We start from the raw sequence: 26,092 nt of genomic DNA, 5'->3' as shown, positions 1-26,092 counted from the left end.
CATATCCTGGGAGTGTCATCAACGAACTTGCCGAGCTATAATGATGCAACAAGTAGTTATCACGCTGATAAGCAAATTTTGTATGAAAATCCTTCATTTCCCAAGAAAGCTATGACAAAGTTTATATCTCCAGCTATATTGTCAAAAGAATTATTCAGCTAATACGAGTATTATTTTCTCGACGCTGAGCAAAACAACGTACAAAAGGCAGCGCGACATCTGTTAAACATTATCGAATCTCTTGGAAAATAAAACAGACATATCGAATATATCCAGTTTTGTTTTTGATATCTCGATATCTTTTGTGATAATAAAAGTTTTAAGCTTTGTATATGAGTAAGTTTTACCATCTGTGACGAAGTTTTTTTCTGTGTTATTTACTTTAAAATCGATACAGTGACTATCAACCTACCACTCATCTGTGGGCTCAATCCAAAGCGGGTTGGCGGGAACGATCAGTGTCAGATATTAAAGATAATAACTGGAAAAATGCTCTTCGAGGTACGGGTATGTAACATGGCAATTTTCCCAATGGACTGCTTTTAAAAGGTTCTCAAGAAAAATACTCAATATTTCTTAGCCCGTTAAGGGGTTGAATCCAGTACCTTATAATTTACATTTCAAATTAAACCTGGATAAAATATAGCTGCTGAGAAGGCACTTCAGCTGTTGGAATTGGAAACGTAGAAGCAAATCATTTGTATCGCAATCCGCGCGGGGTACTCTACTGGACTTGACACCATCCAAGCGCATCACAGTCCTGTTGAGGACTGACCTAAACGACCCAAAGGTCAGAAGGCCTCAGCCCCGAAAGGGGCTTGTAGAACATGTCCGGGAGAGCAAGATCCCCCGCGCCTTACCCGGGCAAGGAGGCTAAACCTCGAGGCCCGTAATCGGATTTTCCTTTGGGAGGAGGTGACCTGTCTACTGCAATCCATTTGGTGCAAGTTGCCTAGAAGTTATCCACCATTCATGACGTCATACTATTATGTAGCTAACGCTTTATCAAAGGAACTGTGTGACTCTAAATCTAATTAGGCCTATAAAATCATGTATCCTTTTGTGGCACATCGATTCTTTTTCTACAAACGCGAACGCTTAGAAAGCTAAAAAAATGCATGAGAATGACAGATACGATCGACAACTTGATCATGTGATTTGTTGTTAAAACAAATGTCATACTGATTTTTTTTATTTCGAAGCGTTTGCGATTGTAGAAAGAGCTACATAGCCAGTACTATTATTTCTTGTCATTCAATTTACATCTCGTAGGTAGGTACACAACAGTAGATTGGTGATTGTCATGAAATATCATAGTATATTACACTTTATCATGGTCAGGAATAGAAAACTTACCTAAGTGAACATCGTCATTTTTCACGCAAAACTGGCCTTTTCCTCAAATGACATGTTTTCCCCAAGCAAGTAATATGTTATTTATTATAATATTTATTACACATCACAGGCTCTCCCAAATGGACTTTTTATTTGTTCGCCAAGACATGATAGCGATTCTACGCAATAATGTATACGAGTAATATTTTCGCGTATTTATTAGAGGACAAATTAGTGTAAGAGCCAGTTATTATATTTTTATTAATTGACTAGCAGACACCACGTGGTTTATTTGCCTAGTTCCCGTTCTCGTAGGAATACGGGGATGAAATATAAAATAGCCTATATCATTCGGGGAGAGTAAAGCTTCCCAACAGTAAGAGAATTTCTTAAATTGGTTCAGTGGTTTTGGAGCCTATTCCATGCAAACAAACAAACAATCAAATATATTCCACACAATGGGATAAACGATAGAAATATCATCCTCACTTTGCATTTGTTTGGAAGGAACCCATTGGGGAATTTTATGCAATTATCATGCTCCGTGTACGTTTTTTAAGTTAATCGAGTATAACACTATAAAATATGGCAATTTAAATTTGCTTATAAGCTAAATTAAGAGTACAGTAAACCTTAATGTTAACCTTATAAATCGAAAAGTAGAGGTAAAAGATCTCCCACTATGAAATAAACAAGTAATAAAAAATTCTTTCCCACTTTACATGAAGGGGATTACATTATTTTACTACTTTGTTAAACTTTATAATGTACATTGTACAAAATCATGCTAAATTACAGCTTTCTTGTAGAATAGTCTCTGTACTAAGCAGCGGAAAATTGAAAGCACAGGCAAACGGACATAACGAAACTATAAGGGTTCCTTCTAGACTAAGGAACCCTAAAAAGGCTTCGTCACAATACGGAACTCTACAAGTATAATATACTAGCAGGTCTAAAGTCCAAATTGTTCACCGGCTCTCGATCTAAATGATGTCCAGTAAATATTTTCAAAGGCTTTCGAGATTAATCAGGCGTAAAAAGTGAAGTAGTTGGTAATAGCCTCAGGCAATTCGCGATAGCCTTTCCCAAACCTATTAAACTAATAAAATGCCATATTGAAAATGACGGCCGCAAAAGAACACAACAAAATGTGTTCAGAAACAACATTTATATAAATAGTGTAACTATTTGTACTACAAATATTTTTGTACCTACAAAATATTTTCTACCTTGGGAAAACAGTTAGTCACTTTGGTTGAGATAACTTGAATATAAATTTTCTAGAGTTATCGCTTGGATTTTTGCGGCTAATAGCAATTATTAATTATTTACTCATCATTAACAATACCGCCGTGAAAGCCCAGTGGATATGACCTCTGACTCCGATTCCGGAGGGTGTGGGTTCGAATCCGGTCCGGGGCATGCACCTCCAACTTTTCAGTTGTGTGCATTTTACGAAATTAAATATCACGTGTCTCAAACGGTAAAGGAAAAACATCGTGAGGAAACCTGCATACCAGAGAATTTTCTTAATTCTCTGCGTTTGTGAAGTCTACCAATCCGCATTGGGCCAGCGTGGTAGACTATTGGCCTAACCCCTCTCATTCTGAGAGGAGACTCGACGTCAACAGTGAGCCGAATATGTGTTGATAATGATGAACAACCCATATTCGGCTCACAGTTGAGCACGAGTCCATTTTCAGAAAGAGAGGGGAGACCTTAGTCCACTGCACTGGCCTAGTGCGGATTGGCAGATTACACACATAGAACATACACCGTTTGAGACACGACACAACAAATTAATCATTCACTTGTTATATAATAGGTATACTAGCCGACGCCCGCGTCTTCGTCCGCGTGAACCCTACCCCTACCCTACTCCTACCTACCCCTACCTTACTTTTCTGGTTGAATTTTTACACCTTGTGTCCGAAAAACTCAAATATCTTACGGAACCCTATTTTTTTCCAAAATAAAATTTAGCCTATGTTACTTGTGGATAATGTAGCTTTCGAATGGTGAAAGAATTTTTAAAATCGGTCTAATAGTTTTTAGCCTATTCATTACAATCAAACAAACATACAAACAAAGTTTTCCTCTTTATAATATTATTATTATATAATATATAAAATTGCCTCATAAAATTTTAATAAACATATTACAAACAAACCGTCTAATTTATTGTCCAGGCAACCATATTTTGTTGTGTATAAACAGAAATCTGAGTAAGGTCGAGACAGAAAATGTGCCCGCCATCGCTCAACGTCTGGCTTCGAATTTATCACGAGACACTGCGATCTCTTCAACTTTATATACAAATATCTTGTGTACAAATGTACTATGTTTTGACGTCATTACCTCTTTTTACTCCACCTTTATAATTTTTACTTCGTCTGCCCGTTTGACAATACGTAAAACGTAAGACAATACATTGTTTTTTCGTTTTTGCGATCATCTAATTGTTGAGTATGCGAGATTGATTGATATTGAGGGCCAGCGTGGTTGACTGTTAGGCAAATCCCTCTCATTCTGATGTCAGCCACTGACCATCCAATTTGTACCGCTAAAAACGAGACTCGTGTTCAACAGTGAGCTGAATATGGGTTGTTAATGAACCTGTAAAAATTTAGTTATTTCATAAAATTTAAATAGTTTATGATAAAATTCCTTTGCTACTGTTTTCCTTCTTTTTTAGCTTGTATTTTTCTTTTTGTGTTTCATTTAAATAACTTTATTTATTTATACACCCCTACTAGGTGTACCGAGGCTATCAAGCGGGTTGCTATTAGGTTTATTCTGACTTTATAATATGGGTCATTGTATTGTGCCCACTCTGGTATAGCGCTGAGACAGATTAGGGTCTGAAATGGCCAATCCTCGTAGACTAATTTATTATGATTTTTTCACATATCATTATTTATGTGGATAAAACTGCAGGGAGGGCGAGTCATACAAATAAAACAAAAGATAATCAGTGAAATAATAGTATAAACATTAGTTTTTTAATATCAAAATTAAAGAATCGATTTAATAAAACAAAAAACAATTATTGGGAAAATCTACTGGCAATATATTACAATATTATGTAACGGTTATTGGTGGATGTGTTACCTAGTACAAACAATTAGACCATTGAATTGATGTTGGACTGTTTATTAAAAAAAGTAAAACCAGGATGACTATTCACTATCTTTGGTATTTAGATTATATGTAACAAATGCCATCAGGTGACTACTGGTAAATATCAATCAGCAGGTAGATGATATTTCTCAATTGTTTTGATATTTACTTTAATACGTTGTTAATAAATACTAAAATAGTGAATAGACCAACCAAGATAGATTGACATGAAAATAACCGTAAACATATACCCTCTTATTCAATAGCCCAATAGAACCTTTGTCGGATTCCATTTGATGGAATGTCGACTTTTCGTCCTCGTATATTTTGTATATAATAGGCATTCACAAAAGGCACAGCGTGCGCGAACATCGCGCATAGACAAGCGATTACGGCAACGTAGAATAACTGCAAATAAACAAATAAATAAATATATTTGACAATGGACACTAGCCCCAAAGTAAATCTTATATAACCATCTAACCGTCTTAATAACCGTCATCTTATATAACCTCTGTTAAAGGTACTAAGAGATTTCATCCTATTAATTTATAGATTCATCATCATCATTATCAACCCATATTTGGCTCACTGCTGAGCTTGAGTCTCCTCTCAGGGTGAAAGGGTTTAGGCCGATAGTCCACCATGCTGGCCCAATGCGGATTGGCAGACTTTACACACGCAGAGCATTAAGAAAATTCTCTGATGTGCAGGTTTCCTCACGATGTTTTTCCTTCACTGTTTGAGACAAGTGATATTTAATTTCTTAAAATGCACACAACTGAAAAGTTGGAGATGCATGCCCCGCACCGGATTCGAACCTACGCCCTCCAGAACCGGATCATATCCACTGGGCTATCACGGCTATAAATTTATAGATTACACAATAAATACTTATCTATACTAATATTATACAGCTGAAGAGTTTGTTTGTTTGGTTGAACCCGCTAATCTCGGAAACTACTGGTCCGATTTACAAAATTCTTTCAGTTTTAGATAGCACATTTATCGAAGAAGGCTATAGACTATATTTTATTCCCGTATTCTTACGGGAACGGGAACCACGCGGGTGAAAATGCGCTGCGTCAACTAGTACGAGTATAATCTATACTTATAATAAATCTGTAGAGAGGTAAATTCTGTATATGAAATATATTTCCAAAATAACTATCAGGGGGTGATTAGTGATTGATATTGATGCCAAAAATGCAATCAGTAAAATTTTTGTCTGTCTGTATGTTCGTTATAGAACTAGGATAGGGGTAGGGTAGAGGTAGGTTAGAGTAGGGTAGGATAGGGGTAGTTAAAAGTTTACATCGACTTTCACGCGGACGAAGTCGCGGGCGTCCGCTAGTAATAAATAAACCCACCCAGTTAGAAATAAAGCCCAAATTAAAATATCCCAGCAGTTATTGTTACAACGGTAACTATGGATACAAAATAAGTAAGGTACATATAATTATAATTAGTACTTATAAAACAATTAAATCTAAAAAAAACTTACAAGTTTCATTGTGACAGTTTGAGACGCACCGGCTTCCTTTTAGAGGAGCGTTTATTTACGTTTATATACGAGTATGATGTAAACCTTATCTATTTCTAATTACTTTGCCCTAAATTGACTTTAAACGTCTAATAAAAGCAATCAATTCCTGATCAACATCATCATCATAATAATCACGTAAGAAATTAAAAATAGATAAGGTATAGTTTATACAAGTACTAGCGGACGCCCGCGACTCCGTCCGCGTGGAATTCAGTTTTTCAAAATCCCGCGGGAACCGTGGTTTTATCCGGGATGAAAAGTAGCCTATGTGTTAATCCAGAGTGAAATTAATTTCCATTCGAAATTTCAGCCAAATCCCTTCAGTACTACTTTAACGTCGCTACTACTGAAGCGATCTGGCTCTGGCTTAACACATAGGCTAACACTTTTCATCCCGGAAAAATCCATGGTTCCCGCGGGATTTTGAAAAACTGAATACCACGCGGACGGAGTCGCAGGCGTCCACTAGTACTTGTATAAACTACACCTTATCTATTTTTAATTACTTACGTGATTATTATGATGATGATGTTGATCAGGAATTGATTGTTTTTATTAGACGTTTAAAGTCAATTTAGGGCAAAGTAATTAGAAATAGATAAGGTTTACATCATACTCGTATATAAACGTAAATAAACGCTCCTCTAAAAGGAAGCCGGTGCGTCTCAAACTGTCACAATGAAACTTGTAAGTTTTTTTTAGATTTAATTGTTTTATAAGTACTAATTATAATTATATGTACCTTACTTATTTTGTATCCATAGTTACCGTTGTAACAATAACTGCTGGGATATTTTAATTTGGGCTTTATTTCTAACTGGGTGCGTTTATTTATTACTAGCGGACGCCCGCGACTTCGTCCGCGTGAAAGTCGATGTAAACTTTTAACTACCCCTTACCTACCCTACTCTAACCTACCTCTACCCTATCCCTATCCTAGTTCTACCCTACCCTACCCCTACCCTATTCCTACTCTACCCCTACCCTATGCCTATTCTACCTCTACTCTACTCCTACCCTACCCCTACCCTAGCCTACCGTACCCCTACCCTACCCTACCCCTACCCCATCCCTACCCAATTCCTACCCTACCCCTACCCTACCCCTGCCCTACCCCTACCCTACCCTACCCTTACCATAACTTAACCCTACCCTACCTTACCCTACCCCTACCCTACCCTACCCTACCCCTACCCTAACCATTAAGGCTGCACTTCTTCATTTATCCGCCTCTTTATTCCTCCCGCTGCGAGTCGCGTCGAGCGCAGCGACTGTTACTCAAAAATAACCCATATAGCATGAATCAGTATTCACGCGCGATGGCCTAGCGTATATACTTCATGTATAACTATGGTGTATTGAATAGGGAATAATGTTATTTATTTTAATTAGGGATGAGTGATGAGTGTTATAAACATAAGAGTAGACAAATATAATTAGAAAGCTCCGAACTGCTAAGCTATCGGGAGTTACACGTGTCATTGTGAGTCAACCATAAAAGATAGACATATATATGCTGCTGTGTTTTTTTAAATAATTTTAAGGAGAACATTTCCGTCATACATGATTTCTATGTAGCCTTAACCATTAAGGCTGTACACGCGACGGAAGCTTAAAAAATGGAGTAACTTCTCCCGTTTTCTCAACTTTTCTGTTCACTGCTCCGCTCCTATTGATTGTAGCGTGATGAAAAGTATACTATAACCTGCCCAGAAGTATGTAAAATAATTGTACCAAGTTTCGTTAAAATCCGTTTAGTAGTTTTTGTTTCTATAACGAACATACAGACAGACAGACAGACAAAAATTTTACTGATTGCATTTTTGGCATCAGTTTTAATCACTAATCACCCCCTGATAGTTATTTTGGAAATATATTTCATATACAGAATTGACGTCTCTACAGATTTATTATAAGTATAGATTATACTTGTACTAGTTGACGCAGCGCATTTTCACCCGCGTGGTTCCCGTTCCCGTAAGAATACGGGAATAAAATATAGTCTATAGCCTTCTTCGATGAATGGGCTATCTAACACTGAAAGAATTTTTTAAATCGGACCAGTAGTTCCCGAGATTAGAGGGTTCAACCAAACAAACAAACTCTTCAGCTGTATAATATTAGTATAGATAAGTATTTATTGTGTAATCTATAAATTTATAGCCGTGATAGCCCAGTGGATATGATCCGGTTCTGGAGGGCGTAGGTTCGAATCCGGTCCGGGGCATGCACCTCCAACTTTTCAGTTGTGTTAATTTTGCATTTTAAGAAATTAAATATCACTTGTCTCAAACGGTGAAGGAAAAACATCGTGAGGAAACCTGCACATCAGAGAATTTTCTTAATGCTCTGCGTGTGTAAAGTCTGCCAATCCTATTATATACAAAATATACGAGGAGGAAAAGTCGACATTCCATCAAATGAAATCCGACAAAGGGTCTATTGGCTTATTGATAATTAGGCGTTTGAAGCGGTTATTTTCATGTCAATCAGTTGGTCTATTCACTATTTTGGTATTTATTATCAACGTATTAAAGTAAATATCAAAACTATTGAGAAATATCATCTACCTGCTGATTGATATCCACCAATAGTCAGCGGATGACTTTTGTTACATATAATCTAAATACCGAAGATAGGGAATAGTCCTCCTGGTTCATTTTACTTTTTTTAATAAACAGTCCAACATCAATTCAATGGTCTAATTGTTTGTACTAGGTAACACATCCACCAATAACCGTTACATAATGTATTGCCAGTAGATTTTCCAAATAATTGTTTTTTGTTTTATTAAATCGATTCTCTAATTTTGATATTAAAAAAATAATGTTTATACTATTATTTCATTGATTATCTTTTGTTTTATTTGTATTACTCGCTCTCCACATGAATATGTAGGTAAGTATATGTGAAAAAATCATGATATGTCATCATAATTAGTCTACGATTACTATATCAGAGTGGGCACAATACAATGACCCATATTATAAAGTCAGAATAAACCTAATAGCAACCCGCTTGATAGCCTCGGTACACCTAGTGGGGGGTGTATAAGTAAATAAAGTTATTTAAAGGTGGAGTAAAAAGAGGTAATGACGTCAAAACATAGTACATTTGTACACAATATATTCAGTGATAATATTATAAAGCGGAAGAGTTTGTTCGTTTGTTTGTTTGTTTGATTGAACGCGCTAATCTCAGGAACTACTGGTCCGATTTGAAAAATTCTTTCAGTGATAGAGAGCCCATTTATCGAGGAAGGCTATTTTATTTTCAAAAAAATTAGGGATCCTTCCTGAAACTCCAATAATGTAACCCACCTTGGGTTACATTATGGGAGTTTCAGGCGTGTGTTCGCGCCTTCCCAAAAGTCTGCTAATTCCCTCAAGCACATTGTCATTGCTATTCAAAACGCCAAGGGGTTGCAAATACAGCAGCGTCATTCACTCGACCGTGAGATGACCATTGACCTCACTCTCAACCAACACGCGCACGAGACGGTTGTAGCTTGCCAATTTGTCATCGGATCTAACCTTACTTACAATAAACTTTTTCAACCTTCTCCAAGTTTTTCTTTACCAGCGTGCGCTGCAAAAACTATGTACAACAACTTGTTAGAATAAAATAATGTACAACAACTTTATAGAACACATCATTTTCTACAAAAAATGTCGCGACAGCATATATCTGTCTATCTATCTATCTATCTATACTATAATAAAAGAGTAGAAATCGAGTGTCTGTACTTTGACTAAATTTAACTAAAATCAAGTCAGCGCGATTAAAAATGAGCAATAGAATACAAAAATATATTTTTTTTTTCTTGCCTGTCTGTCTGTCTGTCTGTCTGTATGTTTGCGCTATTCTGTGGTTCTGCTGAACGGATTTTGACGCGAAATTCACAAATAGATTAAGCAAAGTTCAGGGCAACATGTAGGCTTTGTTTCATTAAAATTGGACAGATAGAAAAAAAGTTATCTTGAAAAAACCGGATTGCTCAAATTGATTCGCAGGCGTTATTTGGAGAAACGAGTTTTCCACTAAAACTGTGAAATATCGATATTGAGGCACATATTCTATACTCAACTGACCAATTTGTTTGTTTATTTGGTTGAACGCGCGAAGCTAATCTCAGGAACTACTTAAAAGTTCAGGTTCAAACTGAATAATTCTTTTTGTGTTTAAATAGTCACATTGTCTACTTTTTTATCGTATAAAAGTATAGATGTTATGCAAGATTTATTACTATTTCAAGCAATAACTACCTATTGGATTGACCTAAAAGGAGATTCATTAATTTTGGGCCTTTATGAAAGTTCCGGCCAACAAACAAAAAGAGCACAAATTTGGCGCAATAGCTAATATATAGTTTATCTATACAAAAATAGTTTATACTTATAATAAAACTGTAACAGGTCAAATTACAGAACTTATTGATTAATTTAAAATGTTTTTTTTTATCATATGGCATTATACAACCGATACTGAGGCCAAAAATATTTTTTTTTCGATTATTTGTTGACCCTATTTTTTGTTGACCGGGCATCACACTGAAACTACTTAATGATTTCAAATGAAACTTAGCACGGTTTGAGAACATAATACGGAGCAGGTTATAGAATACTTTTTATAGCGAAAATAAAATCAGAAGGGGGTGAAATAGGGGTTGAAAGTTTGTATGAAAAGTCCTCCTTTTTTCCTGGTCAATTTACCCAAGCACAAAAAACGCGCAGCCTTCGGCCGCGCACTTTTTTATAGACCGGCCTTCGGCCGGGAACTTATGATGACACAATTCATTGCACGTCGGCCGTCGGCCAGGGGTTGGATAGGGCCTCCTACGATGGCTACGACTGGGCATTTTACCCAAGCAATAAAAAAAAGCGCACTTTATTGTACACTGGCCTTCGGCCGGTGGTTGCGATTTTGTAATTTTTATATATAAAACATACGAAAATATAAATAGAAGGGGCGACGGGGTCGAAAATGTACATCGATTTTCACGCGGACGAAGTCGCGGGCATTTGCTAGTTTGTATATAAATTTGAAGAGATCGCAGTGTCTCGTGATAAATTCGAAGCCAGACGTTGAGCGATGGCGGGCACATTTTCTGTCTCGACTCGACCGAGGCACAATATTATATAATATATCTTTATCTTTACTAATATTATAAAGAGGTAAAGTTTGTAAGTTTGTCACATTTTTTTAATGGGGTAATCTTCGGAACTACTGGTCCGATTTTAAAAATTCTTTCACCAGTAGAATGCTACATTATCGGAGAGTGTATATTTTATATTGGTATCATATATATTAGCCTAATTATCACAGTTTTTGTCATACAGGTCGTACTGAAAATCCTCTTAAACAGACTTATTCGCATGCGCTGCCTTAACTATTGTGTAAAATTGATATTAATGTATGGAGACTTTATGTATCTTTAAAAGTTCTACAAAAAAGTCCGCGACACCATATATCTATCTTCTATATATTAGCAGATATAGTAAGTACCTCTTGAGTTTTAAAAATTATTAATTTTATATACTTAGGTTTACGTCATTATTTTTACAACTAAACCTTAATCCTTATTAAAATAAATTATTTAATAATCACAAGGATATTATGGAGATAAGATTTGCCCTTTACAGTATGTTAATTATTTAAATAGTTTCGGAGATAATACAAAATTTCTAAAAGACGCAGTAATTCCGCTATATGACGCCCGGCGCTTACATTTACGTAGTTCCCGTTCCCGTGTGAATATGGGGATCAAACATAGCCTATGACACTCGCAAATAACGTAGCTTTCTATTGGTAAAACAATTTTCCAAATCGGTCCAGTAGATCCAGAGATTACCTCCTACAACAACACGAACTTTACCTCTTTATATTATTAGCATAGAAGTCTTTATTTCTCTTGGTCATACCACCACTCTCGAAGGACTGGACCGAGTTTGCTAAGGGTAGGAGTAAGATAGAGAAGTTACAGGGTAGGGTAGGGTACGGGTAGGGAGGCGTAGGGGTAGGGTAGGTTTAGGGCCGGGTTTAGTGTAGTGGTAGGGTAGGGGTAGAGGTAGGGTAGTGGTAAGGTACGGGTAGGATAGGGAAGTGGTAGGGTAGGGGTAGGATAGGCGTGAGATAGGGGTACGGGTGGGATAGGGGTAGGAAAGGGATAGGGTACGGGGAGGGTAAGGGTAGGATGGGGGTAGGGTGTAGGTAAGGTTAGGTTAGGTTAGGGTAGGGGTAGGTTTGGGGTAGGGTAGGGATAGGAGGTAGTAGTAAAGTTGACATCGAAATTTACGCGGACGAAGTCGCGGGCGTCCGCTAGTAATATTATAAAGAGGAAAACTTTGTTTGTATGTTTGTTTGGTTGTAATGAATAGGCTCGTAAACTACTGGACCGATTTTAAAAATTCTTTCACCATTCGAAAGCTACATTATCCACAAGTAACATAGGCTAAATTTTATTTTGGAAAAAAAATAGGGTTCCGTAAGATATTTGAATTTTTCGGACACAAGGTGTAACAAATCAACCAGAAAAGTAAGGTAGGGGTAGGTAGGAGTAGTAAATAAAATGCAAGTTGGTAGCAAGTTGGTAGGCACAATATTGAATGATTTGAAAAAGGTAACTTATGCATTTTTTTTTTAATTTAAGGTTTAGTAGTTTCGAGGAAGGGATGGGGGGGGGGATAGACTATCATCTATTTTCTTGAATTATTAAAAAAAACATGAATTTCAACAAAATTAACAACAAATCTGCTGGTCTATTTCCTATTTTGGTCTTTATTATCGACCTATTAAAATAAAAAATAAATCAATTGACAAAATGTCATCTACATACAAATTACAAATAGGGCAGCTGGGCCCAGCAATTTGTGGAAGAATGGAAAACGAACGGCTTCAGTTGAAATAGTAGATTGTTATACAAGGGGCTAAAAAGACCCATTATATACGAGGTATTTTACGCCTAAATAGAAACCGAGTTTATAATGGGTTTAGCCCCACGTGTTACACTCTGCTTTTCACTACGATTGCGAGAAAATAAAATAGTTTAGTACAATATTCAATAATTTATTTTAATTGAAAATTAAATGTACAAAGTCTACAATTTTTAATGTTAAGGGAGATGCTTTTACCCGGTAACATAATTTCCGACTAATGTGAAGATGAATAATGAGTATGTGAGGTAAACGTGGGAGATAATAGTTTAAAAAACTCCTTTCGTAAGTGAATCCATTCGTTGTTGTTTTCTCCACTTATTAAATTTTTCGTAGGTATTCGTAGGTAAGTATTTAAGTAAATGCGTCTCGACTTTGATGGTAACAGATTGAAAATTTTATCCATCTTCAAATTAGTATCACCATTCTCACTAGATGAAGACAACAATAACAATTATTGTTGAAAAATATGTAAGTTACGGTCACAAATTTACAATGAATTTCTTAAAAAAATCAAGTGTGTGCGTACTATTCACGCCAATTGTTTTTTAAATTCTCGCTTTTTAATTTTATTTTTTTCACATGAGTAAAAAGCAAAGCTATTAATTCCTACAGGTCGTTTGCTAATGATCTTTATCACACAGGTAAACCGTGCTACAATGATTTTCTTTTAATTTAAATAGTTACATGGCAATGTCTACATTTAGACTTCTTTATAAAAGACAAAATATAGGAGACCACGCAGAGACTAAATCGAGGAGGCCATGTTCAACGCCAAGTATATATTATTAGCAAGCGCCCGCACTTCATTCGCTCTTAGATATCCTTAATCTGGTCCTCTTGCAAAATCCCTTCTAATCGGACGTCTACTAACTATGAACTACCTCCCTACCGAATTTCAACTTTGTACGTGAAGCAGTTCTCGAAAAATCGTAATGAGTGCGCCTTTCGTTTTTATAAAAATATTTAGATTTACCAAGTTTTTTTAATTCTTTTATTTATTTTATCATCATACGAATGGTATGTGCTGCCCAAGGTGCTGGAATTTGTACTAAACAATTACTTAATATTAAAAAAGAGATGAAAGTTTTAATATCAATTATTTATGTTATATTATATTATAACTAGCGGACTCGCTCAAGCTTCGCTTTGACTTATTAATTTATTTATTTGCACTTCTTCCCTATCCCTACCTTACACTACCATACTCCTACCCCTACCCCTACCCTACCCCTACCCTACCCTACCCTACAACTACCCTACCACTACCCTACCCCTACCCTATCCCTATACCATAAACCTACCCTACCACTACCCTACCCTACCCCTACCCTACCCTACCCCTACCCTACCCCTACCCTACCCCTACCCTACCCCTACCCTACCCCTACCCTACCCCTACCCTACCCCTACCCTACCCCTACCCTACCCCTACCCTACCCCTACCCTACCCCTACCCTAACCCTACCCTACCCCTACCCTACCCCTGCCCTACCCCTACCCTACCCCTGCCCTACCCCTACCCTACCCCTACCCTACCCCTACCCTACCCCTACCCTACCGCTACCCTACCCCTACACTATCCCTATACCATACCCCTACCCTACCACTACCCTATCCTAGGATTTAGGGGTTTGAAAAATAGATGTTGGCCGATTCTCAGACCTACTGAATATGAACAAAAAATTTCATCAAAATCGGTCGAGCCGTTTCGGAGGAGTTCAAGTTCGAACACCGCGACACGAGAATTTTATATATTAGATATATTAGTTGTTATGAAACTAAATTGCATTTAATTATTTGTTTTCAATATTGTTATGGGAATACTTATTACATCATTTACATCATTATGAAATTCGTGTTTTTTTTTGTATTATTAAAGATATATTATTATATATAGGTACGTGTAAGAACTCACAGTTTTCATTATGCCTGGATAAGTTCATATCGCTTCTATTGGACGAGTCTAATTTATATTATTTTCAATATCATTTATAATTACTTTTGATAAAACTAAATAAATGATTTTTAATTATTACTGTTTTTATCATTCACCGTTACGTACAGAACGCTAAAAACTAGCATATTGCCGTGACTTCGTCCGCGTCAAATTCAGTTTTTCACGAATAACAAATGCGGGAATCATGGATTTTTCTGGGATACAAGGTAGTCTATAATTTGCCCAAAACGTTTCTTTATTTTTTGGTGAAAGTCCCACTAAGATCAGTTTAGCCTAAAATAGCAACAAACAAATTATAACATTATATATTTTTTTTAAGTTTGATTATTTTTTAGAGTGTAAAAAACTATGATCACTTGAAAAAAAATAGTTGTTTTAAAATCACAGATAGACATGTCTTATATTCTATTTAAATGTATTGATTTAGAAACGTTTATAGTAAATGTGTCTTAATCCATTAACAAACGATTTTTTGATGATTTTTGTGATATACATCAACAAATGATTTTTTTATGGTTTTTGTAATAATAGGAGGAGGTATAATATTATAGGATATTAAGGGTGCTACAACGGTCAATTACCTTGAAGGATTGTGCGTCTTCATTTGTTTAATGTAGTAGTATCATCTCAAAGCAGCAAAGATAAAAAATACAGACTTACCATAGAGTACTTATGTCGATTATACCTATTATTTCGTCGGCATCGTCCCCTTAGAGTCTGAAGATGATTTTTTTTTAAACAAGTAATTTTGTTTGTTATTTGATCACTTAATTTTATATTACCTTTTTTCTCTCTTATTTAGATATTTACTTATTTGCATTTCTATTAGTTATTTATTTAAACTATAGTGGACGACCGCAACTTCGTCCGCGTGGAAATCAATGTTAACTTTCAACACCTATTTCACCACCTTAGGGTTTGAATTTTAAAAAATTTCTTGAATCACATTATATTTTGTATTTTTTAAACTATAACTCCAAAAATTATGGACTTTCCATACAAACTTTCAACCCAAATTTCCCCTACTTACCCTATTTACCCTTTTTTTATTTATTTTTGGGTTAAAAAGTACCTCATGTTTTGCTATAAGGTCCCATTTACCATTATACTAAAATTCATCTTGATCGGTTTAGCCGTGAAAAGGTAACAGACAGACAGACAGAGTTACTTTCGCATTTATAATATTAGTATAGATTTTTATTATATTATTTTTGATAGTATTTATTTGAAATTATTTGGCTCAGACAATTTTAGTCTACACTATGTTTATAAGAGCACCCTAGTCAACAAGTTATATCGAAATTGCGCAAGGAGAATACCTATAGTATAATATGTTACGATCTGACTATAGACAGAAGCTATGAGAACGGTGGGAAAATTTTCTTATTTTCTCAGCCATATCCATTATTCCCGTTAAAGTGTTTTGTTTTAACCTGTGACGCTGAACTCAGTCCTTTCCGCGATTTGTGTGATTGTCTATTGACACTGTAGTTCTTAAACTAATGATTATTATGATATTTTTAACTCTTAGCCTTACCATAAATTTCAGTCCGTCAATGCAGTGCAGGCTCAGAGACGAGAGTGCTTTTCAAGTCTTTTCTACTTTTATTTTCATTGAAGACTAATCAATCAATTGAATAGTCCAACTTTTGTTTGAAGACCCACTTGTGCAATATAATTACTACGAGTAGGTTTTATCACATCACATTGACACTAATCACACTAATATTTTAGAGGTGAAAGTTTGTGTGTGTAAGTATGTTTGTTCCTCCTTTACGCTGCGGCTACCGAAGCAATTTGGCTGAAATTTGGAATGGAAATAGATTTTTACTCTGGAAATAGATTTTCTCTCTTTTTGACTTATAACTCTTTAGTTATAAGTCAAAAATCGTACCTACCTATCTAAAAAACGACAAAGGTTTAAATTCATAGCCATTAACAAGAGTCTGCTAAAACACCGTTCAGTAACCAAAGACTCACCCGTTAGGAGAGCACTTAACTGAGTCGTGTTAAATTACTGCGAGAAAAAATAAGTTACCGATTGCAAGCCTTTCGTACCTTCCATTTTGACGCATTGAGGTGGATGGTTGGATGGAAGAAATGGGTGGAATAGGCCAAGTGCATTGGAGCGAGTCTTCATAAAAGGCTTTGAAATTTGTATCTCTCTATGTTTATTACATATGCACTTAAAATGAAACTGTTACAAGTCCGATTTTGAACATTGAAGATTTTTTGAAAATTTTTGTTGGAGGGTTTTGTTTGAGGGAGTTGTAATCGATAACTGTAATTTTTTTTTTTTTTTTGGATGTCTGTCTGTCCGTTAACAATAACAAATAATGACAAATTAGGTAATTCAAATCTGCCCCTAAAAGTTTTTAAAAGGGGGTTGAATTGTGTTTGGAAGGTGAGGAAAACCTCTGCTCCCGATTCTGGAGGGTGTGGGTTCGAATCCGGTCCGGGGCATGCACCTCCAACTTTTCAGTTATGTGCATTTTAAGAAATTAAATATCATATGTCTCAAACGGTGAAGGAAAACATCGTGAGGAATCTTGCAAACCTGAGAATTTTCTTAATTCTCTGCGTTAGTGAAGTCTGCTAATCCGTATTGGTTCAGCGTGGTGGACTACTGGCCTAACCCTTCTCGTTCTGAGAGGAGACTCGAGCTCAGCAGTGAGCAGAATTGGGTTAGGTTGTAACAACGATGATAATATGAGTATAACTGGAGAGTTAGTTGGTTTAAACATGGAAGGTACATAATTCTTATTATATTTCACTATAAAATATAGGTATCGACTACTGCCTATTTTCTACTGTGGTATTTCCATACAAATGTAGTGTGGGATTATTCAATAGGCGGAAAAATATGTTAGCTTATCAATGAAGCCCTAATAAAACTGCAAATACCTAACATTAAATTTTTGCTGGTGGGCCGTTCGGCCGTGGCTAGTTACCACCCTGCCGACAAAGACGTATCGCCAAGCGATTTAGTGTTCCGGTAAGTGTGAAACTAAAGGGGGTGTGGATTTTCATCCTCCTCCTAACAAGTTAGCCCGCTTCCATCTTCGATCGCATCACTACTTACCATCAGGTGTAATTGTAGTCAAGGGCTAACTTGTAAAAATAAAAAAATATATAAAAAAGTCTAGACTCGATTTCATAGCAGCTTTGATGATCCGATTAAAATACAAATTATTAATGCCTCGTTGTTGTAGTTACACTGAGAAAAAAATCCTGGTGCGCTGTACTTAAAATACGTAGCAAACCAGACACTATTACGCTTATAAACGATATATATATAATATACAAGCTCCATACGTAACATAGTGTTGCTACTAAACGGGACAGTAAGCTGCATCATTACTAAGTATAGAGCACCTATTAAACCTACGAATGCTGCACCTGTATTAAATAGTAATGTGCAAGTTCCTCACGTATTACGTAAGTAGCTTATTTTTCTCAGTGTAGGCTTTGGATCACGAGGTCTTGGGTTCGGATCTTGGGTCGAGCTGAACTGAGTACTAAGATCAGTTCTTTCTTCAAAGAAGAAGAACCAAGCCAATAGTTAAGTTTGGTGGTTAAAGCATGATCAACCAAAGCCTGCATTAGAGCAGCGTGGCGGGATTAAGCGCCAGATTCCCTCTCCTATAAGGAGGTAGGGGATCCCACTCTTGAACTTGCAGTAACTCGTTAAAATTTGCTTTTAATTACAAATATGAACAACGAGCCGGTGCTCGAAGGTTTCACACGCGTAGTTCCCATTCGTTAGAATACGGGGATAAACCTCTTAAAGCACATGACGCTCACAAATAATATAGATTTTTGTCCTAAAAGGTTTGTTAGATCCTGATAATATAACCCTACAATACCACAAACTTTATCTCTTTAGTATTCTTTACTTGCTATTAAGTAAAGATGATACAAGTACTGCTGGTTCAGAAACAAATAATTTTAAAGCACCGTCAATTTATGAGCTATAAAAATTGCAGATGAGCAATATTCGAAACAGAACCGCTATCAAAGGAAAACAGTTCAGTAAAGTGCTTAAAACTTATCTGACGAATAATAAATTGTTATTATTTGTTTCTGTAATCCATAAGTATGCTTTATTTTGTATTGTATCGAAATATAAAAATCCCTTAAAAGATTCAGTCTTTCACAATTAATACCTGATTCAGGTACTTATTGTGAAAGGGTAAATTTTAAGCGCCCGCAAAAATATTATTCAGTGCGAAAATTTTATTAATGGATATTTGTTTAAAGCGATATAGCTAATTGTTAAAAATTATAAGCCATAATAATAAACAGGGATGTTAGGCAGCTCCGTAACCGTAGCCGAATGCGAAATTAAAGTTTCGGATAATATTGGTTATGATCGGAGCGTAATCGAAACACGTTATGTTAAGTTGTTTTGATCAGCCGTGAGCAGCCGACACACAATTCGCGCGCTTTGTTTGTTTGTTCGTTAAAAATTTAATATCCGTAACCGAAATTATCCGAAACTACCGGATAATCCGAAATAATTTCACATCCGTATCCGTATCCATATCTGGTATAATAATCATCTCTATATCCACATCCAATTCGTATGTATCCCAATTTTCAAATCCTGGTAGAACATACAGTCCTCATCAATACAAATTAATCAAGCCGAAACACAAGGTAATTGCTGTAAATCGTTGAGGAGTTCCCTCATCATCCCTCATTAACAAATCAAACTGTAATCAAAATAAGAGTATAGAGTGGAAGCGAATGACCTTGAGTGGAGTCACGCACTTGTGAACGTTGTGTGTAGGGTTAAACGATCCTTTGATAGTCGACTGACACTCCCCTTTTCCACTCAAGTCACTCTACCCACCTATCCCCATTTATGGAGGGTTGTAAATTGGTATAAAATTTTTGTTATTCTTTGCAGTCGTTTGTAACTTATTATTTAAAAAGTTTCCTACCCACAACCTCGTCAATTTCGAGTTATTATGACATAGGTACTACAAATAGAATATATTTAAATAATATAAATAAGCCATTTATGTTCAAAAAGCTATCTGGCCAATCTATACTCGTACATATAGGTAAAACAGCTGACTCGACGCAGTAATTCCGAACATTTCCACAAGTTAGATAAAAGAGAACCGCCTCTCAAAAGCTCGCCGAGTTTATTTTTAGCTCAAACAATTCTAAGCTAAACTAAACACCGATATACCGTTTCGCTGCCGGCAACTTACGTAAACATTTTCGCTACAACATTTTCTAAACTTTTGTTTTTACAAAGGAAGGAAGCTCAAAAACGAAATGCTTGTAATAATTTTTGTTCTGCAGACCATATTTTATTTATCACTACCCACAGTAAAAACTTAGAAGGTTCTTTGGAAAGGTAGGTACAATGCGCAATGATCATAATTTGCTTATTTCTACTGAAAATATAAGGTTTTTGTATCATGAAATAGGATATTCTATTTTTTCTGTGGCAAGCTTTATTGAATAAGCCGTGATCAATGATATTTTATACTAGAGATAGGGCACTAGCGCATCAAAACTGAGGCGGACAAATGTGCATGATTGTCTTAATTTCAATTAGTCGCTCAACAACGAAAGTTATTTAAACACATAATACCTAAATATTGTCTACAATAAAGAGTTGTGTGCGACGTGAAAAGTAGACTGAATGCGGGATGGATGAAATGGCGACAGGTCTCAGGTGTACTATGCGACCCTCGAATGCCTCTTAGACTTAAGGGTAAAATATACAAAACGGTTGTAAGACCTGTCGTGCTGTATGGATCAGAATGTTAGGCGGTGAAAGAGACGGATAGTAAAAAATCCATGTAAACGAAATGCGTATGTTGAGATGGGTGTGTGGTGTGACAAGAATAGATAAAATAAGGAATGAGTATATAAGAAGAAGTCTGAAAGTGGCGCCAGTGACAGAAAAATTGAGGAGCAGAAGGTTGCCATGGTATGGACATGTAATGCGGAGGGAGGAATATTACTAGAAAAATGTTGAATGTGCAAGTGGAAGGACAGGAGGAGAGGAAGGCCAAAGAAGAGATGGTTGGATGTGTGTAAAAGGAATGGATGATGAGTTGACGAGTAATAGAGGCGAATGGAAAAGATTGACATATTTTTCCGACCCCGCCTAAGTGGGATAAGGGAGAGGAGGTGATGATGATGAAAGAGTTGTGTGCTTAGGATGTGGAAAGCTATATTATAATTACATAAACATAAAATTGTGCATGTGTGTTCTTAGTGGAGTCGCTAATTTTTGATTTTGATTTTATAGACATATTACGTGCCTACAAAATTACCGCAACAAGCGAGACAAATTTAGCTACTCCACGCACACTTGCACAATTTTGTGTTTAATTCCCTCGTAATTATGTACATACTCGGTCAGTTTTTACAGTTCTTAAACACACAACTCTCGACATTGTATTTTGTATTTTTAGTATTATTTGTTTTAATAACTTTCGCTGTTTATCTACCTACTATGCGACTCATTGAAATGCGGTCAATTAGCCGCTTTTGTTCGCCTCGGTTTCTACGCGCTTTTGACGTATCTCTATTAAGTATAAAATCTTGCCTTACAATAATTTTTAGTAAGTTAAATTGAGTTATCCTTAAATAAAAATTAATACAACAAGGTACCTATTTGGTTTGGTAGATAAATAAAACAAAAAAATAATAATTATCACGATCACAGAACAGACTACGCTGCGCATATAATTTTATTATAATTTTTTATTGTACCTATACTGTAGCTGTGTGTTCAGATAAAGTCCGACAAAATTGAAACCTTTCTATTTGTCAAGACCGAGGTATAAGGTCAGGGCAATCAGATTAAACCTGCCACAGACCTAGCATTAGCGAGTATTCTGGCCACCTGATCCCGTGTTTTCCCTTCCAATCTATAATCTGGGACACCATCAAAGTCTTCATCAAACTCAGGCTCAGCTAATACATAGGCCGCAAATACGCAAGCCATGATGATGATGACGAGTAACTGTAATAATGGGAGATGAATATTTTAGCAATCCATGGATTCACCGTGCAGGTGCCGGGTCCATCGCGTGGAGAGAAAATCTGAGCAAAGTCCAGGACTTGTGACCATTGGATGTAGGGTTGAGGAATTCCTTAACAATCGAATATTATTACTCCCCTCCTCCGTTCGTGTTCTCCCTGCCTAACCAAATTTGGTAAGATATTTAGAGCAGCTTTGGATACCCGTTCTAATATAGAACTAGCTGCAGTTCTAGAGGAGCCAAGGTCTTTAAGCAAGCTATAGAGAGATTTTGCTGGTAATCCTGTCGCACCTACTTCTACGGCGTACAAATTACAACTGTATAGCTATATAAATAAAAACGTTTTTTTTTTATTATTTGAATTTGATCTCACGTGATGTTCATTTGCGTTGCAGTCTAGGATGGTAGCGGACTAACTTGCAAGAGAATACACGTCGTTTAATCAATCAAAATCAAATAAAAAATCAAATCAATTCGTCCACAGCTCTTGTTGGATAATTCTTCATGCATTATTTTGGGATAGACGGGGAGAATGACTTGAGTGGAGAAGATTAACTAGTTTCAAAATACGTTTTTAACCTTACATACAACGGTTACAAGTCCGGGACTTCACTCTAGTTTATGCTCTGCCACTCCAGCAGGGTTTATTAGTAACATTATTAGTATAAATCATTTTCTGATGTCAAGCCACTGTGTTTTTGACACACTCATAGGGAAACATAAACTACCATAAAGGGGGGTCTTGCTGAGGAAGTTTTATAGAATAAATAAACTGTTCTTTAAAATTCGAAAGGATAGGGCCTTCCACGCGGTCGAACTTACGGGTGTTAACTAGTATATAGAGGTAGAGTTTGTGATATTTTAGGAGGTAATTTCTAAATTTACTAAACCGTTTTTGAAATTTCTTTTACTACTAGAAAGCCACGTCATTTGTGGGTGTCATGGGCTATATTTTCGCTTCGCGGTTGAAACCGCAGGGCGTTATTATATGCTCCTACTGAAATAAATGTTAGAAAGTACTTACGGTTTTCATTGTGCTTTGATTAAATGCATACACTTATTGGTTGCGTAGGTCTTGCAACGGTAATAAATATAGGTATGAATATATTAACAATACATTAGTACGAGTAGGTATGCCTATTAAAAATCTATTTATAATTGTTTTTTAAATTAAACTGAATTGATAGGATAGTAATTTATAATCAATTTATAGCTGACTAGCGGACGCCAGCGACGTCGTCCGCGTGGATTTCAGTTTTTCACAAATCCCGCGGGAACTTTCGCGGACTTTTTTTTAAACTTTTAAAGGAGACTTGTGGAGGAGAGGAAGGCCAAAGAAGTTATGGTTAGATTGTGTGAAAGAGGAAATGTGTGTAAAAGGAGTAGATGATGAGTTGACTAGTAATAGAGGCGAATGGAAAAGATTAACATATTTTTCCGACCCCACATAAGTGGGATAAGGCTACGGAGATGATGATTTTGTATTAGTTTTATTGCTAGGCTTAGCTATTAAAACAAGCAATAAAACTAATACAAAGCTTCAGTCCATTTATTTGATATCAAAAGGGTAGGGTACCTATAACTTAAGAATAGACCAAGAAATCTCCTAGCAACATGCAGAATAATAATCTGTGTGCCTTTCTGAGTTCAAAAGTGTAAACAGAATGCAGTCCTCGGATTATGCAAAAACTAGTACAAGCATCATAGCGCCTTGCCTTACAAAAAAATTAAAAAAAAAATTCTTTGAAATGAGTACTGTATAACAAGAGAAAAGCTGTGGTTATTATCTTATGTGACTTCGAATTACAAGGTCGTGGGTTCGAGCCCTGGGTCGGGCTACGACATACTGAGATTTTCTTTCATTCAAGAAATTTTCAGTTAAATTCTCGGCCCAAAGTTGGGTCTAGTTGGCGGTATACACCTTCGTGCCTCGAAGAGAATGATAAGCTTTCGGCGCTGGTCATTATTGTTAACATTTAGAGATAAATGAGTTACATACTTACTTATCTCTAAATGTTAAAATTAGAAATAGATAAAGGTACAATTTATTCTAGTATAAATAAACGCGTTTGTAAAAAGCAGCCAGTGTGCATCTCCAACTTCTGCAATGAAATTTGTAAGTGCAAGTGTCAAAGGCTATGTTTTTACCACGTATTCCCACGGGAACGGGAACTACGCAGGTGAAAGCGCGGGGCGTCTTGTAGCGGCATTATTGCGTCTTTTAGAAATTTTGTATTATCTCCGAAACCATATAACTAATTAACATACTGTAAAGGGCAAATCTTATCTCTGTAATATTCTCTTGATGATTAAGTAATTTATTTTGTTAGGGATTTAAGTTTAGTTGTGTAAATAATGACGTAAGCCTTAGTATATAGTTTAAATAATTTATTAAAATACAAAAGGTACTATATCTGCTAAAATATAAAAAATAGATATATGGTATCGCGAACTTTTTTCAAAAAGCCTCCATACATTATTTGAAATTATACACAATGGTTAAGGCAGCGCATGCGAATAAGCAAGTTTTTCGGTCCGACCAGTACGAGAAAACCCGTGATAACTCAGTAGTTATCCTATATCACTCCCCGATAACGCAGCATTCTACTGGTGAAAGAATTTTTAAAATCGGATTAATAGTTCCGAAGATTACCCCTTAAAAAGAATTGTTACAAACATTACCTCTTTAAAATATTAGTATAGATTTTTAATTTTTAGGTATTTGTACTAATTAATTTTGGATCCATCATTTATAATAATAATAGTAGGTATAAATATATTCGGCCACGACGGCCAATATCATGGCGAAACCATGTACGCAGGAGGTAATACGAGTATAGTGCACACGTGTATGCTCAGGCACAGGTGCACTCCCTTTTCCCTCACTTTCATAGTCCGATGGGACGGCAGACTGACACGACCAGTGAAATATCAATCGCAGAACCAAAGGGTGAACCAACACCGCTAACTTCTCAACTCCAAACTGCTATTAAAATTTTTATTGTAATAAATATCCCATTAACGTTTTTTTTTTGTTGGCCTGACCCGGGATTCGAACCCTGTACCTCATTGTATAGCTGAACCAGCTAACCATGGGATCGTAGACTTACCGTTGTTGTTGCCGTGATGCAACCAATGATTTTATTTCATTGGTTATTAAGAACAACGGAAGGGGTATTTTAGTTTAGACTCAACATTGACAACAAACTAGATTTCTATTAAAGGTAATTCAATTTATGATTTTTGCTTTAAAGCAGCATGGTATGTCTTAGCTTTCCTCTCCTGTAAACTGTGTCGTGCACTTCACAGATGCATAAACACAGAGCATACCCTGAGGTTTCATTAGGTACCTATATTGGAGGAGGAATTTTCCATTTTGTACAATTTATACCTATAGTGCATAACCTGGTTTAAAACCTTGTGCACGCCACTGCCTGTAAATAGGAACACCTTTCCCGTCGTGGGCCATTTTCAATACTCCGATAATGGTGATGATTTATCTATTTATTTGCAGTTACTCTACGTTGCCGTAATCGCTTGTGTATGCGCGCCGTTCGCGTATGCTGTGCCTGTTGTGAGTGACGGCTATGATGATCCTACAGCAATCGTTAGAACACGAAGGCAATTGTACGATGGCTTCCACCACAAAACAATCGGCGAAATAGTTGACGAGTTTAACGACATCTTACCTTTGTACCTCCAAGATCCAAACGACAAGGATTACCCCTATATGAAGTTAGGCCTGTTCGACGACGACTAAATTATAAGCAATTAATTCTTAAATTGTTCATTGTTGTTCTATTGGATATTAAAGAATATATTAATTTTTTTCGAGACTTAAATACTTTCAAAATCGGACACGTTTTGGTTAGACGTGTTTAAGTATATTAATACTACTAGCGGACCCCCGCGACTCCGTCCGCGGGAAAAGCTATGTAAACTTTTTAACCCCTATTTCACACTCTTCTATTTATATTTTTGTAAGTTTTAAAAGTATAATAAATAGTCGACCAATATATATAAAATAAATAATAAATTTACAAAATAAATCAGAAGGAATTTCCATACAAACTTTCTACCCCTAAATCACCCCTTTCAGATTTTATTTTCGCGACAAAAAGTATGCTTATCTTTATTACTTATTAATAAGTCAAGCGAAGACTTATTAATAAGTAATAAAGTT

At 36.2% G+C, this 26,092-nt stretch overlaps 3 long non-coding RNA genes across 3 annotated transcripts; 1 reads left to right on the top strand and 2 right to left on the bottom strand.

Annotated features, from left to right (window-relative positions):
- Positions 1 to 4,305: 4,305 nt before the first annotated feature.
- LOC128198461 (uncharacterized) lies at positions 4,306 to 6,451 on the bottom strand. The gene is made up of 2 exons (XR_008251185.1): positions 5,960 to 6,451; positions 4,306 to 4,863 (listed from the first exon to the last, which is right to left on the bottom strand). It is a non-coding gene; the product is annotated as an uncharacterized LOC128198461 (long non-coding RNA).
- A 122-nt stretch (positions 6,452 to 6,573) lies between these two features.
- LOC128198458 (uncharacterized) lies at positions 6,574 to 25,958 on the top strand. The gene is made up of 2 exons (XR_008251182.1): positions 6,574 to 6,688; positions 25,424 to 25,958. It is a non-coding gene; the product is annotated as an uncharacterized LOC128198458 (long non-coding RNA).
- LOC128198465 (uncharacterized) lies at positions 21,570 to 23,013 on the bottom strand. Its single transcript, XR_008251190.1, has 2 exons — positions 22,934 to 23,013; positions 21,570 to 21,890 (listed from the first exon to the last, which is right to left on the bottom strand). It is a non-coding gene; the product is annotated as an uncharacterized LOC128198465 (long non-coding RNA).
- Positions 25,959 to 26,092: the final 134 nt, after the last annotated feature.

The sequence above is a fragment of the Bicyclus anynana genome, chromosome 10, assembly GCF_947172395.1.
Source record: "Bicyclus anynana chromosome 10, ilBicAnyn1.1, whole genome shotgun sequence".
In the NCBI taxonomy this organism is placed as follows: domain Eukaryota; kingdom Metazoa; phylum Arthropoda; class Insecta; order Lepidoptera; family Nymphalidae; genus Bicyclus; species Bicyclus anynana.
The sequence above is the reverse complement of the archived record's forward strand: the minus strand, read 5'-3'. Positions and strand labels throughout refer to the sequence as shown.